General features: G+C 41.1%; 1 protein-coding gene across 5 annotated transcripts in view; it reads right to left on the bottom strand.

The window, feature by feature from the left end:
* TMEM108 (transmembrane protein 108) overlaps nt 1–20,759 on the bottom strand; it is a 326,361-nt gene that overhangs the window by 198,847 nt on the left and 106,755 nt on the right. Inside the window, exon 1 of one of the 5 annotated variants that reach the window (XM_046641532.1) lies at nt 18,211–18,406. The exons of 3 other annotated variants lie outside the window; for them this stretch is intronic. The gene's annotated coding sequence lies outside the window, so the exon portion shown is untranslated. Of the gene's footprint in view, nt 1–737; nt 757–18,210; nt 18,407–20,759 lie in introns of those variants that run through there. One more of the 5 variants, XM_046641535.1, reaches the window with a different exon arrangement.

The raw sequence follows: 20,759 nt of genomic DNA, 5'->3' as shown, positions 1-20,759 counted from the left end.
CCTCTTGAGCTCGCTAGACCTTTGTTTCTGCAAGACAGGGTGCTCCCTAAATTCAATTCTAGCCTTAAAAAGGATCTGAGTATTCTTTCAAAGTATTTATTGCAAAGTCAAAGAACATCTGAATGGAGAGTACAGAAGACAGATGATTTCATGTATCATACATGGAGCTATATCTGTTAAAGCTTTAGGTTTCTAACAGAGGTCCTTTGCATTATATCACAAAGCTGGACAGTGGGGGAGGGGAGATCTGGAATGCTACCTGACTTAAAGCTGCTCATTCTTTTCTCCCGCATCCACAGGCACTGCAAGATGGTCGGTAACTACAACCTTTCACCATCTAAGTGCCAAGGATTTGGATAATGAAAGTGAAAAGATACTAAACCACTAAGCAAAATGCTTTCTTGTTTGCTAAGACTGCAGAAACAATCTAGCATGAAAATGGAGTTTTGTTTGAGACCCAAGTCCAACTCTTCAGGTGTGGCTATGGTTTGAGAACTGGAACCACACACAATCTAGCGTCCGAACCCACTAACCAAGCAAACACAGTTGTTGTTTCCTCATGATTCCATTGAATGGTATCAGTTTCTCTACTCCCACCAGCTTCACTTTCCAGAACCAGCTTCTCCTTCCTCATGGAGTGCTGGGAACTCCTGAGCCCAGGCAGCCATCACTGTGATCTCCCTGCACGTTAGACATTTACCAGGTGGAGGACTTTAACCTGAAGCTGAGTGACCTACCTGAGCTGAAGAGGGCCCCAAGGCAAGCCCACCTGTCCTGGAGGATGCCTTCTGCCTCAGGTTGGCCAGAAAGCAGCCAGCCCCGTCATCAGCACACCACAGGACATCATGGAGTTCTTGACAGCTATCAATAAGGAAGGTGACTGTGCATCAGGAGTTGTCTGTCTGATTCCTGGTTCTCCCCATGCTTTCTTACTTGTAGTGATATCAGGAGCAAAACCATTACATTCTCTCTGTATCTTTGTGGGATCCTCTTAAAATAGAACAAAACGGAGACTTCACAAAGATTGAGGAAGAATTCAGAAAAAAATGAAAAGTGGGAGCAGAACAAAAGGGTACAGAGTAGCAGTTAAAGGAAAGAGGCCTTAGAGCCACACTGCCTGGGTCTGAATCCCAGCTCTGTCACTATTTGCAGCATGACCTCGGGTAAGTTATTTAACCTGTGACTCAGTTTCATCATCATAAAATGGGGATAACAACAGTACCCACTCATAGGGTTGTTGTTAACGAGAACATGTGGAATGGTCTCTAGCCCAGAGTTAGAGCTTTGTAAGTGTTAATTATCACCATGTCGTCACCATCATCATTGTGGGTTTCTTAAAACTGAATGTAAACTTGTGGTTCTACTCTTGGAAAAGAATTATACCAGATATATGCCAAGTAAAGTACAAGAACCCTCAAAGATTAAGTAGTCAAAGGGGTGGATCCCCTTGAGCAGATGGAGGAAAATAAAATAACCATTTAGAGGACGGATAAATGCAGCCAAGGAGAACTGAGAGAACTGCATGAGTGCATAAACGCTTTAAAATATCTAAATGCCAGGAAAACGGACTGTGGGGATTTACCTAACTTAATTAAGAAAACTAGAATAAAAACTAATTTACAGGTGGAAAACCACAAAAGATGTCATAGTGATGAGTTCCTACTCATAATTGTCAACCGGTACTATCAGTGACATGTGAAGCACCTGGTTTAAATAGAACAAAATCATAGAGGACAATCTATCAGAAACAGTGGGATGTCACAAGTGAAGATCTGGGGAGAAAATGAATGCAATCTGGGGAGAAATGAGTTTTCTCCTTGTGTTTATGGAAAGCTGGCATTTTTGTTGTCCTTTTCCAGGTGATTCATCGCATGCTCCCACAGACACAACATGACTGTAACGCTCTCCTTGTATGGGAAAGGCTGGTGGATTTTATAGCCTGGTAAACACATCTATGGGCTGAGCTCTACTCAGCTGTGTTAGTCAACTTCTCACAAGCCTTGATTAGCTGGTTGACATTAGCCAGCTGTGGGAAAGGCCAATAGGAGAGAGTAACCAGGGACACTAGCCCTGGGAGAGCATCTCTCACGACTGCCTATTTACTGAATTAATTCTCCTGCCCCTCATTCTTGAGACACTCAGTTCTCCAATTATTACTGGAAGAGGGACAGTGCTCTCTCTCATTTCCTTCCACGCACACTGCACATACTTGGGCTTAGGAAGCGGTGGCTTGCCAACAAGCACCAACAACAGCTCACCAAGCATGGTTGAACTATGGGCAATTTCTCTATTAATTCTTCAGCATTTTTTAATTACCTATGAAAAATGTGTCATTTTTTTGATGTTAAAAAAACCTAAAAATTCTGCTTCCTTAGGCCAACCTACTTCACATCTAACTAATCTCTAAGATACAAGGTACAACAGACATAAATATGGAGAACAGAACTCAACTTAGTTTTTTGCATTTGTTTTTGTTTTAATCTATAAAGAGAGTTGACAAGACTCACAGGATTGTTGAAAGGATTAAAGGAGATAACCCATTTGAAAATGACTACTCCAGTACCTGGCATGTGGTACACAGGATTTGCTCCCAAAAGATGGGTTAATCTGTTCAGTCTAAAGAGACTAAATACTCAAAAGGCCCATGTCACTGCCTCTAGTGCTGGCACCAACTGGCCTTCCAACAGACCCATACCACCCAAGGATGAGCTAATCATCGACCCAAGGACAGAGGGGACCTCATTTACCAACTCACATGCACCTAGAGAAAGCTATATTCCATGGGCCACATTTGAATCCCCATTCTAATCGATGGCTCAGACCCTCAGGATTAGTGACTACAATACTGGATGCTTATACTTTATTCTTTAATGCAGAAGAAAGTTCAAAACAAGTAGGTCTGTCTTAAGCAACATCCAAGAGGATTTGTCATCCTGGAGTTTTTAAAAGTATTCTTATTCAAAATGCCATTCCTCGCATGGCTCTCAAGCACATGCCTATGTTCATATGGTCTAAAATGGGTCCAATTTTCTCTACGTGAGAAAAGTATATCGAGTAGAGTAAGAACTTGAAACTTGAGTAAGAGTTTATTTTGCCTAAAATAAAACCCAGGTGTTATTTTGTTGTAATAGCTACAGACTACGTTTTTTTTAAAGAAATATATACAATAAAGGTAACTTGTCGTTATTTTTCAACCACTCTTCCAAATATTGTTATGACGAAATAGAAATTTTGTCCTGACCAATAACTTTTTCCTTCAAATTAAGTTCATTGTGAAAAATAGAAATAGACAGAAAAGCCCAGTTCTATTCTTAGTTTGTAGATACCTAAAACCTGAACATACAGGGACTCAAGTAATATTAAGGATGAATGATACACATTCTAGTCAGAGTGTGCTAGGAGTTTACGGTGCAGTGACAAACAACCCCAAATCTTATTACTTAACATGACAGACATTTATTTCTTGTTCATACTCTATGTTCAATATTGGTCGGCTGGGGACTTTGCTCATCATGGCCACTCAAAGGACTGCAGGCTGATTAAGGCCCAAGAATGTGTTCACAAACACAGTGTCAGAGCAAGAAGTGGGAAAGTAATGAATCACACACAGACTGTTACAGTTTCCACCTGGAAGTGACAAATGTCCACTTGGGCTCACACTTCATTGGCCAGAGTAAGTTACATGGACATATCTAAATTCAAAGAGGGTAAGGCAATATAATTCCACCAAATGTCTGGAAGGCACCGAGCTGGACATTTCAGTGAACATCATTAATTGCTCTCTCAAATGACAACATTATCTAAGACTGTGCGAAGCTCTTTCACATTCATTATCTCATTTGATTTCTACTCTACCCTTACAGCTTGGGTTCTATCAGCATCCTATGTACAAATGAAATAACCAAAGCTCGGAGAGATTCAGTGACTTACAGAAATAGTTTTTGGAACTCCAAATCCTAATCTTTTAGTTAAAAAGCTATTGAGGTAAAATCTTTGGACCCATAATTTACAGTACCTTCCGATTTGCTGTTTATTTGTGCTATTCATTAAACACATTATCTGACATTACTCATCTCTTCATGTATATTATACATGTACTGTATCTCTAAATTATGTGTTTCCTGAGGACACAGTCATATAGTTCTTTGCGTTCTCCAAAGCATCTCAGCCACTTGAGAATCATAAAAGGCAGTATGTTTCTAAGTGTGTCCTAGTTGACTTGTAAAACACCTACAGAATCACAATTTTCTGAACACCAAGGCAGTGCTTTGAACATCTCAGGAGAAAGATGCCAACCAGATAAATTAAGGCAACTACGCACTTTACTGTTAGGGAGAACTTATGGCTGCTGCATTTGGAGATGTCCTCCAGATGCCACCTGCCTTTACAGTACAAGGTTTCACAGGTGTGAGACTTGACACGCATGTGCCTTTTTTCATCATATCAAATTACACCACGCATTACTGACACTGCATCATTCTTCCAACAGCTTCTACAGATTTGCACAAATTTCCGTTTGCCTTTGTTTCGACACAAAGTTCCTCTTTGTGAATTCACTAAAAGTAATTTTGCCATCATAATGTTATTTCCATAGATCCCCACAGGCAGAATTCCTTCTGAAAACACTGGAATGAATGCAGTGCTCTTGCATACGGGGCAAGATTGGAAGAATCAAAAACCAAGTGCTTCATTAGCACCGAGTCTGAATAAAAGCAGAGGTGACAACGGCAAAAGCAGTTCTCCAATAACTAGTCTAATCTTCCTTAATACAACCACATTCTGAAACTCACCCAAGACATGTGAAGGGAAAATGGAGGCACTATGGGCAATTAGACCAGAGCAGTTTCTGGGCAGACACGACTCAGCATGTCTGCTGCAGACAGCGCATGTGCCAAACCGTGTATGCAAACATATCTTATGTAACTTGCACTGGCCGTGTGCCACTTTTGTGTAAAAGTCATATAAAAGCAGCCACAGGAGAAGCCACGGGGCTCCCTCCCCCCTGCCAGCTGAAGAGAATAAAGCATGTCTACACTGGCCATCGGCTCCGCACATCTTTTTTCAACTCCCTGAGCCCCGTGGTCCAGTCCTCGGCGGTTCCCTTTCTGCACACAACATGCTACTTAACTCTCCTCAATTTCCTCACTTGTAAAAGTGGGATAATAACGGTACTTATTTCATAGAGTTGTGGGGATTAAATGAGATGATGCAAAAAACACTTAGAATATGCTTAATACATGGTAGGCAGTCACTAAATGTTAGTTATTACTTTCCTTTGAATTGCTTCCACTTGAGCTAGCTGAGCTTGGATATTAACATATGATTAAATATTAGGGCTGGAAGGGACTTTGGAATCCAACTGCTCCAGAGAAATTCAAGGGATCTGCCTGGGATCACAGTTTATGATGGAGCCAAGATGGGATCTAGGTCTCCTGATGGTAATTTTATGTGTAGTAAGAACACCTTGTTTAGAATGGTGTTTGACACAATACAGAAGCTGTCTACTTGATTCTGCATGAAACAAAGTTGATTTACTTTGGTTAGTTTTCATTTCTTCTGAAAATCTATCCATTTAAGTACACAGAACACAACGCCCATCACTGTTAAATTCTGTCCTGAATACAAAAGGAAGCAAGCCCAAATATTAAATCAAAGCTCTTTGCAGCCTAGAGGTAGGACTCCAGTCTGAAATTAGTTCTATTTTGCTCACCAGCTTAATGATATTGTCAGCTGTTTTTTAATTAAGTTGCCCTTAACTGCTACACTACACTAATTTTAAGAGCTAACGGACACACTTGCTGTGTTCCAATGTACTTTATAGAGAAATAACTTGAATTGGTTCTCTTTTAAAAGGTTTAGATAAGGGCATTTCAGAAAACAGCTTAAAAGTGTTTTTCCAGGTAATGAGAGCAGAAATTCCTGCAAGTTTCCAGGCTCTGACAGTTAAATTCTCATTCCTCCAAAGTAAGCCACTGAATTTCTTTGTCTGTGAAATAGAAATCATGACCCTTGTAACCCAGGGGGGATATAGAGGAGCCATGTGACAAGGGCATTACTCAAATAGATGGTGGCAATTTCCAAAACAACCGCAAAGGTGAATGTCCTCTTTTTATTCTCTTTCCAGAATCAAATCAGCATTCAGAGAACAGGTGTACCATCCTAGCTTCTCTTCTGCCCCTATAAAGATTCACCCGAGACACCTCTTAACCAAAATAGATGAAGCGAACCAAAGTCAGCATGTTGCCATAACATTGAGAAACAAAAGAGACATTGCCTCCTTCTGGGGAGACATTGCCTGATTGAAACAGTAATGCGAATTCCCAGCAGACCAATTGTTTGCACAGAATCTGTTATTGCTGTTCCTTAGCAACCAATGCTGTTCTTCAAAGGCACTGTGAATGGAGAGCCAAGTCCCTTCTTCTGTCTCTTGTATCTGAAGTGTGACTTGAGAGTGATTAAAATGAATGCTCTACTGGCATCTTGGACGTACTCACGCAACTAACAAAGCTTGCCCATGGAGTTGAGAAGTCAGATGCTGTTTCGGGCAATGGAAGTCTCCAACAACCAAGTACATTATCACTGTTTGTGCAGGTCAACTCAGATACATACGATAGCATCTGGTCTACTCTGGTGGGCATCTACCACGACATTCAACTCCCCATTCTCTTACCCAGTCCCTGTTCTACTCTGCCACTAGCACTAAAAGAGACAACTGATGTGTGAGGCACTCAAGATACCCAGATGCTCTGGTTAAATAAATAAACCTCTACTTAAAGTGAGAAGACACCACAAAATTTAATGACAATCTGCAACTAAAAAAATGTAGGAACTGCTATATAATTGCTCTATTTCTATTCGAATATAAATGCAAAAGAAAGTAAGATCTGTCACTCAAATACTTCATTTAATTAACTCAAACTATAAAGACTAGTTTGGTTGCAGTGTAATAGGTTCTTTGTTACTGTTATTTATTTTCACTGCTTAAAATCCTGGGTTTAATGCCAATAATCCTCCCACCCAAGTTTCCATTAGACTCTTCTTAAAATGTAAGTGATAAATGACCCTATAAAGAACACTGTAATTTGATTTTTATGGTACTTTTCCCACTGAATATCTCTGGAGTGGACTTTGGAAAGTCTCCTCAGTAATCTAGTTGAGCTTTAATATTGCTCATTTGTTCATTCATTCATTTGTTCATTCATCATTCATCCACGCATTCAACAGTATTTACTGACCATCTTGGTGCCAGAAACTGTGTTAGGTGCTAGGGATTCAGACAAGATAAACATGTTTCCTGTTCTCGGGCTTAGAGTCTGAAGAGGACAACAGAAAATTAGCAGCCACAGACAATGCAGCAGACTAAGTGCTAACGATAAAAGAGGACTGAGGCTACAGGAGCGCCAAGCAAGGTGCTCTTTCTCAGACCCAGAGGGGGTTCAGGAAAGACTTCCTGGAAGTAACGATGATGAAATAGAAGAGGTGAAGAAGCACTAGAAAGTGTTCTGGGAAGAAGGAGTATCAGGTACACAGGCCAGGAAGACGGAGGACATGGCAAGAGAAAGAAATGGAGAGAAATTCATTATAGATGCAGCTGGGCTGGGATAATTAGGTCAAGAGAGGTAAACGGGGGCCAGACTATGAAGGCTGTATAAGCCAAGCGAAGGTGTTTAGCTTTATTCTAAGAGTGCGGAGGAGGCATTAAAGGGTGCTGAGGAGGAGGGTGCAAGTGTTCTTGAACTATGGCCTCTTGTCATCTCGGCATCTGCTGGAAGGTGATCACCTGCACCGTCAGACCACCTCGCCTCACAGACATGTCACCTAACCCCACTCCACTCTAGAAACAACTACAGACATTTCATAACCACTGAAAGGTGGTATATTTTGGTATAAAATAATACCTTTGTTAAAATTAAAAAGGTATCAGTCGGTCACGTTCTTGATCTAGAAGGGACTTTAAAGATCATGTATTCTAACCCCTCTCACTTTTCATGTAAAGAAACAAAGGTTAAGAAAGGTGAACTGTCTTCTTGGAGGGCCTGTGGGTGCTGAAGGCTGAGCAAGGCCTAAAATCCAAGTTCCTGTTGGTTATTCTTCTCTGGAGTAATAATATCAGAGAGTGAAGTCTACCTAATTTGACTGGTTTAGAGATTTTTCTTCTCTTATTATACAAACTGAGTTAAAGGAATTTTTAACTTTACTAATATATTTGAAAGCTGAGGAGCTCTCTTGAATGATCTTCATCAGGAATGTAATATAAGAAATACTGTGATGGAGCCCTGTTAATAAGGGAGATTTATATCTTGAATGCATAGAAGACCTTTAAATGAAACCTCAGGACTTTTTCCAGTGTTAGCATCATCTAATTAAAAGCACAATCATATGATACGAGCAGTATCCTCACAGAAGATAATTTTTTAAAAAAATTAAAGTCCCTAGAAACAAAAGAACAATACCACCACCTCAACAAAACTAGGCTCTAGCTCCAAAGTCATCCTATGCATTACTCAATTGCCCCAAGAAAAACAGCTATTATACAGACTTTAATTATTGCTTTTAAAGATTCCTGGAAAACTAAAGTAGTAGTCATAAACTTTTCAGGTAATGTACATCCCACCAGCACAATTTAATTACATTACATATGAGGTTGAGCTTTACAACCTGGCTAGCTTATAAACATCTGGCTAGGAATTCAAACAGGCCATGTTAACGGCTTCTGCTAACCTTAACTTAAAAGACCCTGAGCACTTTTAAAATTAAGAAAACATAGGCACATGTTAGATTCTATTTTTGTGTGTGTGCGTGTAAGGAAGACTGGCCCTGAGCTAACATCTGTTGCCAATCTTTCTCTTTTTGCCTGAGGAAGACTGCCATTGAGCTCACATCTGTGCCAGTCTTCCTCTATTTTATATGTGGGATGCCACCACAGCATGGCTTGATGAGCGGTGCCAGGTCCACGTCTGGGATCTAGACCTGTGAACCCTAGGCCGCTGAAGCGGGGCACTCGAACTTCACCACCACACCACTGGGCTGGCCCCCCTAGATTCTGTTTTTATCTGTAGCAAAATAATACATATAAACTATAGCCCCCATCTTTCTAAGACCCAGTCCTGGAGGACATTGTTCTACGGTTTACTATATGAGCAAAGCTGAGAAAATGGTACCATTTGCTTAAAAATCTCCTACCAAAGAGCTTAACTCACCCTCAAAGGAAAGCATGGTTGAGAAATACCCTAAAAAAAGACAACCAACTAACAAGTCTGCATACAGCGGATATTTGGTATATTTCAGTAATTTTCCAGTTTTCTCAATCAGTTTCCGTTCATTTGTTTATCCTTTCATTAAAGAAGAATATATTTTAAGAGAACTATATTTGGAACCGAGAAGGTTACAAAAAAACTTTTTTTGGGTAGTGCTTATATAAAAACTAGGGCAACATACCAAATTTGAAAAGGCATAATTTCTAATCAAGATATAAGTGGACTGTTGCTCCTAATTAAGATATAAGTGGACTGTGCAGTCTGTAAACGCAAGTGCTGAAGAAATGCAAAGCAAGAAAAATGTAGGAGAAATTTTTTTAACTTTTTATTTTGAAATAACTTTAAACGTATAACAGAGTTGCAAAGATAGTGCCGAGTTCCTGTATATCATCCACCCAGCTTCCTCCAATGCTAACATCTTACATAACCATGGTATAATTATAAACTAAGAAATTAACATTGGAACAATATTAACTAAACTACAACTTCATTTGAATTTCTGATTTTTTTCACTAATGTCCTTGAAGGAGTTTGGGACATGCCACCCCAAAATATGCTGCTTTGGAATATTGATTATTTGAGCTGAAGGCACTCGAGAAACAGGAGATGCAGGAAGGGCTCTGTGACCTCCCCTTCTCTACTTGAAAACAAACCAGAAAATTTCCCATGAGAAAGGACCCCGCCTTGTACCAGGAAGAGAAAATCCTCATCACGAGATTGGGAATCGATACTGAAATGGGTCTGCACAAACAAACTTACTAAAATAACTCACATCTTCCACTAGTTCTCTCCCACCCCATATTTCTCATCACTTCCCCACAAGTTACTGCCCCTAGCCCAAACCCCTTTGTCTTGTCATTTCCTCACAAATCTTATCATTTCTTTGTCTAAAAGGTATAAAAGCTTTCTGCTCTGGTCACGTCTTCAGGTCTTCATTCTCTTGTGAAGGCTCCCATGTACATCCAAAAATTTAATAAAACTCGTATGCTTTTCTCCCGCCAACAGTCTCACGTCAGTGTAATTCCTAAGCCCAGCCAGAGACCCTAAGAGGGTAAGTAAGAATTTTTCCTCCCCTACATACTTTTTCTCTTCCTGGCTGCAATCCAGAATCCCACATTGCATTCAGTTGTCATGTCGCCTTAGTCTCCTTCAATGCACTACAGTGTCTCAGTCTTTCCTCGTCTTCACTCTTTCATGACCTTGACACTTTTGAAAAGTAGTGGTCAGGCATTTTGTAGAATGCTCTTTGATTCTGGGTTGTGGATTTGGGGGAAGAATATCACAGAAGTGAAGTATTATTCTCATTGCATCCTATCAGGCTGTAAACGGTCAACATGACTTCTTAGCGGTGGTGTTCACCTTGCTCACCTGATTAAGCTGGTATCTGCCTGGCTTCTCCACTGTAAAGTCACTACTGTTCCCTCCCAGTCTCCACTCATTGCAAGTGAGACTCTAACTCCAACCCACACTCAAGGGGAGAGGAATTAAGCTTTACTTACTGAAGGAAGACGTCTCAAAGAATTTGTCAACATGTGTTAAAACCATCACAGTAACAAGTATTTTGGGAGAGATACTTTGCATGTATGCAAATATACAGTTTCTCAAAGTTTTGCCCTAATCTTAGCAGTCATCGATGGATCTTACAGCAACTTACTGTGGTGTTCTAATGATGATATTCTATTTCCCTCATCTCTTCTATATTTAATAATTGGAATTCTTCTATAAGGAATATATATTCCTTCTCCTCATTTATTTATATTAACATGGTATCACTTATATTTATTTTATTCTTTGTATTGTAATACAATACTATACTACTATATTGATTTATTTTGTGGCTAAAATTGCTCCAGCTTTGGCCATTGGAGGTTCTTTTAGATTAGCTTCTGTGTCCTTTTTAACATGTTCTCATTTTTCTTCTTAAGCATGTCCTTACTTTCTGGTGCTAAAAGATGCTCTAGGTTCATCTTGTAATTTCCTCTCCTCACCCTAGAATCAGCCATTTCTCCAAGGCACACTGGTTCATTTTATAGGAAAATGATATTTAGAAACTGACATCTGGGCACTGGGTGTGCTCACTGCTCCAGAGTGTTACTGTTTCTAGGTCCTCTCAGGGGGCAGAGCCAGAAAATACACCCATGTAATATTAACCTATGTTCACACAGATATCTGTATTTCCGTATGTACATTAAAGTAAACATCCTGATATCTCCCACTTTCACCCAGCACCAAAGGATTCATTCACACATCCTCAGTAGGGTAGTTTCTAATCAGAGAAAGGTTTTGATCAAAGAAAGATTACCCAAAACAGGCAAGTCTTAGGCCAGACTGAGAGGGGAAAATACTGAAATGGTCACTAATTGAGTTTCTTTGAAGAAAACCTTCTCAGCAGGTGGTAGCAGGTCATAATGATTATCTTTTATAGGTGAGAAAAGCCAGGCTCCAAAGTGGCCCAGGATCTTGGCCAGTATCTAACACACTCCTCTCCCTTGCAGAGAGCAGTGCAGGCCAGGGAAAAGCAAGGAGCAAGGGCAGAGAAGACATACGCCAGGGTGGGCAGGGCACCCTCCTGGTGGAGGCAGAGTACGGGGTCTCCGAGTAGGGAGGCTGCCTGGCCTCCCTCCCCAGTACAGCGCAGTACATTTAGGGTCTACCCAGGGGCATCCCACACCTAAACCCTGCTTCTGCCTCCTTGGGTAATCGGTTTCATCTCTTGGTACCTGTTTCTTCATCTGGAAAATGATTACAACATTTTGTTACCACACAAGCCAACAATAACAGGTAAAGGAATGAAAAGATGGATGCAAACTGTTCTGCCTCATAGCAGTGTGGCTTCCAGAGCTGTTACAAGAATAAAAATAAATAATGCAACTGAAAATGCACTATAAATGCAATATAAAGTTTTAACAGCTCTAGATGAATATAATGTACTTTAATATCATGGGAAGTATGACCTGAATATATTAGTGTATAAAATCTAGAAATGAGACAAATTCAAAAGATCCAACTGAAAAGGATTCAGACTTAAAGCAAGAGAGGCTTCCAGTACTGTTAACATATCCAAGTAGTTTGTGACATTAATTCTAAATGCTGAGCTTCTCTTTAATCAGCCCTGGAATATAAACTCCCAGAAGACAAGAAGACAAGCCAATGCCTCAGGGACATTTTGGATTTCCAAGAGGCCAGAGGCTCTGGGTATAAACTAGTAACTCTTTCAGTGCCAGACGCTTGTTTATTTTTCTATGCAGCTTTTTGCAATTTCTGCCACACAGGACAATTTATCAGCATGGGTAGAGAGGCAGTACAGGATGGATTAAAAGCAAAGACTCTGGGGCCAGATCATCTGGACCCAAATCCTGTTTATGCCACTTATTAGCTGTATAACCTTAGGCGTTTTCAATGTATAATTTCTCTGTGCCTCAGTTTCCTCATATGTAAAATCGAGAAAATGACAACACATTACCACCAGAGCTGTTGTGAAAATAAAGGAATTGACATGTGTAAAGCACTTAGAACGGTGCCTGGGACATGGCGAAAACAGTAAGTGTTAGCTATAATTATACTTCATTAATGATCTTATCAGGTATAATTCCTAAAGAGGGGGCATGGGCTGTGAGTTTACGGTACTGGCAGTTATTAGCATATTTAATCACATGAGGAGAGAACAGAATCACACTGAATACACGTATAGCCTGGTTTCTAGAACTAACTTCACGCCCAGGATATGATTTTTAGGGAGCAGGGAAATATGGGCTATGGGACTCTGCTTCGGGGCAGCAGCTCCCCGGCCCAACCTCCCTCCCTCCACTTCCCAGCACACACGCCCACTCTGAGCAATGTTCTCACAGTCCCCTGACACATAATCCTCCCCATCGCTCTACACATGTTCGATGCTGTTCATCCTTAAATGCTACTTCCACTGCTGGCTCCTCTTCAGCACCTTTCCTCACGTCAGCCAATCCCACCTGTTTTTCACTCTTTCCTACATATGCTGAGAAGTACACCATTCCAAACATAACTTTTACCACATTACCCGTGCATATTTGGTGTCCATCCACTTGGACTGTGAATTCCTTGAGAATAAGAGCCATGTTTTACACAGGCTTGTGTCCTTTCAGCAGTGAGTCTCAACTGGGGACAATTTTGTCGCCAGGAGACATTTGGCAATGTCTGTAGATATTTTTGGTTGTCACAACTGGGAAGGTGGGGTACTACCGGCATCTAGAGAGTGGAGAACAGAGATGCTGCTAAACATCCTACAATGCACAGGACAACATGCCCTTCCTCCTCTCCCATAACAAAGAATTACCTGGTCCACAATAATCCTTTACCACCCTGTACCAAGGTTGAGAAACCATGCCCAACCGTGTCCAGGACAGTGGAAAAATAAGATTCATTCCAGTGCATGCTTTTTCTTCTAATCTCAATAAGCCAAGCACTAAGTCTTAACTTACATTCCAGGGTCTTATCCACTAACATGAGTTCCCTTCTTTTTATTACCAGCGATAATAATCATGAAAACAAGAGGGTATATCTTGTCTTTAGACTATTTCAGCCTTGTGGTATTAGTGTCACCCTTAGTGGCACCAGCAGCACTGATTGTTCAATTCTCACTATGAACAAAGACAATGACATCTCCTGAGCATTGAGAAGACAACCATATAGGTCAGTCCCTGTCTCCCACCTCAGCCCTGCCATAGGCTCTGAAGGCCTTTGCCAGCAGGCTCAGCCCAGATTACTTATCTGGATATTAGCAGCCTGTCCCGAGGGCAGTTAGGGTCTGAAGTTGATTTTGTTGCTCTTGCCCAGATGTATCTAAGGTATCTAAGGTGACCAGGATGGACTCCTGCCTACCTTGCTGTAATTCTCTCACACTACCCTGTCAGACTTGTCCAGTTCCCATGAATGAGGTTTAGCATTAGATTTCTAAGTGGGTTCCAGTTCAACCCTGTAATTCAGGTCCTCCTCTACCTCTGAGTCACAGCAGGCTCAGCTGTCCAGGGGATGGGCTCTGCTCCCAGTATCCCAGTCACTGGCTGTGGACCTATTTCAGCCACAAAGGTCCTGATGGCACCAGAGCTCTGGAGCCAGCCTGACCAGTAGAGAGGTCTGTGCCAGCTTCCCTCAACAGCTTAGACTACCTGGCTTCAAGGTTCTACTGGATACCAACGCCTCCCCTTAGAAGGTAGGATATGAACCTTTATTTACTTATTTACTTTTTTGCTGAGGAAGGTTTGCCCTGAGCTAACATCTGTTGCCAATCTTCCTCTATTTTGTATGTGAGCTGCCATCACAGCATGGCCACTGACAGAGAAGTGGTATAGGTCTGCACCCAGGAATCAAACCCGGGCCATCAATCAGAGCAACCAAACTTAACCTCTAGGCCACTGGGGCTTGCCTAACCTTTATTTTAAATAATTTATAGTCATAAAAGATCTGAACAGCACCACTGTGACTCGGTAAGCTGGATCCTTGAGGAGTGAAGCCCTACAGCCAGTACCTCTAGCCTAGTCCACTGTGGCCTGCACAGCCTGTTTTACTGCTCAGCTGGAGCTCAACATGGCCCAGGGGAAAGCTGCATCTGACATACGCAAATTATTTCTTTAAATTTTAATAGTACAATATAGAGTGATTGTAGAAAATAAAATAAATGAATTATAATAAGTTGCTGGCCCATGCTCAGATTTCATTTCATCACATAAATGTGACTAAGTCTCAAGACTTCTTATGTAGTCCAGAAAATGGAAGGTGACAGATGAAAAGAATAGATTGAGCCCACAGCAATCCATTTTGTACTTAATTTCTATTTTGTGAGAATGTTTTTAACAGACTCTTTACCCTCCCTTAACTATATTCTGCTCAGACTTTTCTCTCAAAAACAAAAAACTTGTAAATATGTCAGAGTTATTAAAGTAAAAAGTTGCCCAGCAAATAATATTCTTTCTAATCAACCCAGCCTCTGAATTACAAAATTCACAGATATTCTACCATTCACAGGACAGTGCCTATTGATACGCTCTTCCAAGTCACCAACAGATCCTGAGGGAATATACATAGCTGAGTGCTTGCATTAAATCAGCATGATTTAGAGCCAAGTCATGGTAAGCTGCGCCTGCAAGGAGCACAGGAGATAACTGAAGGGATGCAGATGTTTACAACTATCATGTCCATGCACTAACTTGAAATCAGAGAATTGTAAAATAGGTTTTGAAGAAAATTTTATAAATACATGAAGAAGAGATGGGATTTCTGGAATGACTGAGTGAGGAGCTCAGCAAATCTTTTCCCCCAAAAGCAATGATAAACCTGTACAAATTTGCTGAAAACAACCATTTAAAGATTCTGGATATTGACCAAAGGCATACAACAAATTGAGAATGATTTATTCCAGAAAACCTACTGCATCTTAGGAAGAACAGCGGGAGTCCGTGGCATTTTAGCCAAGGGCCACGCCTATCCCTTGCTCCCACCCATCTCAGCTCCATTACCTGGAAAGTTCTACTGCAGCCCCAGCAGATGGGGAAGGCTGTGGGAATTGGCAGTTCTACTGCCCTGCTGCAGGGGGCCGACTTTATTTGGAGCAGAGCATAAAAAGTTCCTGCCTGGGGCACCAACAGAAACAACAACGATCTCAGTGGCAAACCATCAGGAAAGGCTAACGTTACGGGTAGCCTGAGGTCTGGATACTGTTTGGGACAAGAACAAAATGGGAGACCAGCCAGAAATTTAATAGGGAGATCCAAGGAAAGAAATAACCAGAGAGGGGCTGGCTCTGTGGCCGAGGCTATACAACTATGCACGGGGGCGGGGTTGGGGAGATAAAGCAGAAAAAAAAAAAAAAAAAAGACTGGCAACAGTTCTTAGCCCAGGTGCCAATCTTTAAAAAAAAAAAAAAGAAATAACCAGAGAGGCTGGCTAAGATCTCCCTTATCTCTGGTGGTCTGGAATCTGTGCACGCACAGGAAAGACCAGACCAGGCTCTAATGAGCTACTTGCTACTTGTCCTTGGATGGATTTTCCCTTAGTCATTGCATGTCTAGCACATCAAATGATAACTCAACTCATTTATCTCTACCCACTACGGTCACAAATCACACATTACAGACCACCTATGTTATCTCCTTTATTACACAGATGGGAAAACCAAGGTCTCTGAGCAGTTTAAGAACACGGATTTCTAAGGGGCTTTGCCAGAATTCATTTACCTGCAAATTGGTTAAGTTTGGATTGCCTGTACCAGATATACATAAAGATCTTCCTCAATCTATCTTTGTTCTACATTTAGTCTTCCTTCTCTTTGTTTTACTCCTTATTCCCCTGAGAATTCTTTTGAAGGAAGAGAGAATAATACGGGCTTTTCAGGAAGTCACTCCTTGTGGGTGCTCGTAAAGGTGATAAACTCTACACTGGAGAGTGGATCACACCTGTCCCATGAAAGGCCACCTATGGTCATTGCTCTTAACTGATCCTCTTACATTCTGCTCTACTTTTTCATAACTCCAGACTTCTGGTTCTAGTTTTTCATTTTACACATTTTGTGGGTGACAAGCTATGTTAAAGATACTCTTTTGGTTAAGTACCTATCATTCCCAGGGAAAGTGGCCAGGACACAGATATAAGCTTCAGTTCCAACTGACATCCAAAACTTCTAAGTATTAACATTTTTGTTTTTACAACACAGCTCCTTTCTATAATAAAAGGCTATCCATGCATGTCCTCAAGCCCTCTTATTATAAATACTGCTGTTCATGCAAGTGATTATAAGCTCTCTGGGAGACAGCAGAACACTCCATACGAATTACAGACTGTTTTCCCCAAGCTTGGTGGAATGCAAGAAGTTATTTCAGGTTGGTGCCAAGGAAACCGGCTCCCAAGACAACCTTTATCTGTTCCTGTCTTTCTTGTTGGCTTGACATTTGGCTCATCCTTGGCATTCAGTCAGTTTTAAATCACTAGGAAAAATAAGGAACAAATCTCAGTATTTATACAGCTGACATCTTGCTGCTCAGAACCTTGTGTAATCTGTCCTTGTGATAAGGACAGCCAGAAATTTGAATATTTTAGCCTAACAAGTATTCAACAAAGAGTACAAAGCAAAGAATGCAGTAGGGCTGGCTTGTTGTCCTACTCACTCAGTGGAGTGAACCCCTTCTTCAGTTTTTTCCTTCTTTTTTAACTTGAAGACAGCATCTTGGGATACAAGGCTCAAACCTGGGGCAGGCTTAGAAGGATGATGTCTCTATCAAGGGAAAACACCTGGGTGAGACCAATTCATCACAGAAACCACGTCTGTTCTCTCAAATGGGAAAAAACAAATACTGAAACACGTCTGAGGCAGTGTGGTATGGATTTTGTCACCAATTATACCTGGGTTTGAACTGTAGCCACCATGTACCTGCTCAGTGACCTTGGACAGTTTCCTTCGTTTTTGAGCTTTTCTGAGTTTCCTTAACTGCACAATCGATTAAATAATTTTTAATCGAGATAATTTAAGTAAAACACCCAGCATTGTTTATATGCGTTTACACATGTCACCAACTGCCCCTCACTTTCTGCCTTACAATGCTGTCCAGAGGCAGGTGTTAACAATAATAAACTTGTCTCTATGCAGATACTGGAATACATCTTCTTGTCCTAATTGTAATTTCTGACAACAACAAATATTATAGGACTCACTCTGTAATTTAACAACTCAAATCCTACTTTTTTGGCCAGCACGAAATAATTAACTTTTACTTCACACTTTTCCCTGAGACGCTTCTACAAGATCAGAGATCTTAACAGTAGCATGATCCACACAGCAGGATTCCATAGGTCAGCCACCAACAACATAAAAAGGCTAGGAGTTATTTCAGATCACGATGTTGCCAGATAGAGTACAGCTCCCTAAATAGAACATTTTAGGGTACGTGATCCCCGACACCCCCCCGGCCCCACCCTCCCCACAAACTACCTGGCCAGCTCCCACCTCTGTCAAGAAAGGCCTGGATGTGATGGGATCCTCTGCATGCCTGAGTCCAGGGCACTCCACGGGCACCAGGTAGAAGGCAAGGAGCTGCTCACATTTCAGGCTGACACACCGCACCTGCTGTCAAGGCTACTTCACACCCTGGCCGGGAGACGCTCCTCTCAACTCTCAGCAGTGCCCACTGCAATGATTACATGTGAGTGAAGAACAGTCACTGAATCACCATGATGACTCACGCATCGAAAAGAAAGGCCTTGTCTGGGCTCACAGGCCAGGCGGCTGTCTCCAGGGGAGAATCTGATCTTGCTGGCTAAAAACAGCAGGTAGGAGGCATAAGCCCTGCAAATACTTTTTTAATTAAATGGAGGATTTTTTTCCCTCCCCTCTTCCTTTGCTCTGCCGGTCTTCCTTTTCTCCTTTCTCTCCTCTCTTACCAGATGCTCTTAGACACTCTGGGTCACATCTGCCAGCCCGTGAACAATAAATGCTAAGACAAAAACAGACCCAAAACAAGAGGTCCCACCAGCCAAGAGCAACCACTGCTCAGTAGCAATAATTTTGCAAAGAGCGGTGAAGGCAGTTCTACATTTCAAATTTCTGGTCTAAAATTTAACTGAAATCCAACTATTAATTATATTTTAGTTATTGCTGAAAATAGACCCTTTGCATCCTGAAGCAGAGATCTATATTCTAACTCGGAAAGTGAAAGAAGGAAAACAGAAGGACCAGAACAACCAGATAGAATCAGAAAATGTTGCCAAGTTCTCAGCACAGAGATATCCCTAACACCTCAAATGTTGATTCTTTTAAAACCAACCCACCATTTGTTCTGAAAACATGTCAAATAGTTTATGTTATAAACTAAATTCATTCTCTCTCTCCAGTGGCATCTTCCCCCCCCCCCTCCCCATCATGCACGCCCCCCTCCCGGGCTCTTAATCTTGCCAGTGTTCTAAATTAGAGTCCTTGGAGTTCATCCTCCAATCCTCTCTGCTTTAAATCTGCGATTAAGATCTTACCTTGTCAACGTCTTTCAAAATTGCATCTCCTCTCTTCATTGCCTTTGCTTTGCCTTGGTTTACTCAGTCTCCTCCCAGGTGACTGTTGTGGTCCTCCATGCATCACACATTTTACTCGTAAATAACGCACCTAATCCTGTCACTCCCTGCTTAAAACCTCCCCCAACTCTGTTGCCTTCAGTTTGTCATTTAGGGCTCTTCACAACCCACTAGCTAGCTAGCTAACCTCTCCAGCTCCATCTGGCACCAGCCCGCGCCTAAGCTCCAGCCTGCTGAGCTGATGAATGTTCCATGAACACACTCACAGCCTCTGTAGCATCACATCTCACATGTGTCCAGTCTTTCCTGAGATGCCCCTCCACACCCCTACACTGAGTCTCCCCTCAGTGCTCTCAACTCTTTGTCCCGAGCTCTAATTTTGCACTTGGTTTACAATGCAATCGTACAGTCTACGGGAGTGTGTCTTATTCATCTCTGAATCACTGATACATAGTACTGGAGTCTGCCACTGAAAAATGACTCACTAAAAGAAATTCGAAAGGACATACTTCAGAAAAAAGGAAAATGACTGCAAATAGAAACCTCAGGAGAAAGTAACAATGCAGGAATATATTGGTAAACACGTGGGTAAAATTAAGCAAATATTATTTAAAACTCTAAGAAAAATGTATAAATTGTGGAGGAAAAATAGGAAAGTTGAGGAAAGGTAAGTCTTTGAATTTTGGAGCATGAGTGGTAACATACTCATTAACCAGAAACTTTTTGAAGTATGCCCAATAAGGTAGCAAGAATGGCTACTAAGGGAATAGAAAGGAGGCACAGAACCTTCACAGAAACGGGGGAAAAAACTGGAATGAGAAAAAAGAATTATCAACTCAAAAGATGGCAAGAAGATGGGGGAAAAAGAAACAGAAAACATTTTTTAAAAAGCTACAAAACTGGTTATTTACAACGTTTATGTTGAAATCCCCAAAGAATCTAAAGATAAATTATAATTAGTAAGATTTAACAAATTTTATTTTTACAAAATCAATATGTAGAAATCAAATGCATGTTTATATTCAGCAATAATCGGTTAGAATAACATCATTAACCACAGCAACAAAAATATAAAATATCCAGGAATAAGTAACAAAAGATGCGCAAGCCTTTTATATAAAACGTTTTCAACTGAAGTGAAAAGCACTGTACAAAGATCTAAACGAAGGAAGGATTTTACTATGAGATGGTAACACTATAAAGGGAAGGAAGGGATGTTACCACAGAAGTCAGGACGGTTTGACCTCTAGCCAGTACAGAAGGTGATGATGCACTCAACTTGGACGGTGCACACACGATTATTCATGTGTTTAGTTCTTTACTGTACCTATAAATTTCACATTCTCTTTTATATGGATGAAATATTTTACAGTTGTAAAAAAGGTCTAGAACAAATTTAGCTCTATTAATGCAAAAAGTAAAGTCTTTGTGTGCCACGACACGGGATTCCCACATTTTACAATTAGAGCTCCAGAG

This window comes from Equus quagga, chromosome 1 (genome assembly GCF_021613505.1).
Source record: "Equus quagga isolate Etosha38 chromosome 1, UCLA_HA_Equagga_1.0, whole genome shotgun sequence".
NCBI classification, from domain to species: domain Eukaryota; kingdom Metazoa; phylum Chordata; class Mammalia; order Perissodactyla; family Equidae; genus Equus; species Equus quagga.
The sequence above is the reverse complement of the archived record's forward strand: the minus strand, read 5'-3'. Positions and strand labels throughout refer to the sequence as shown.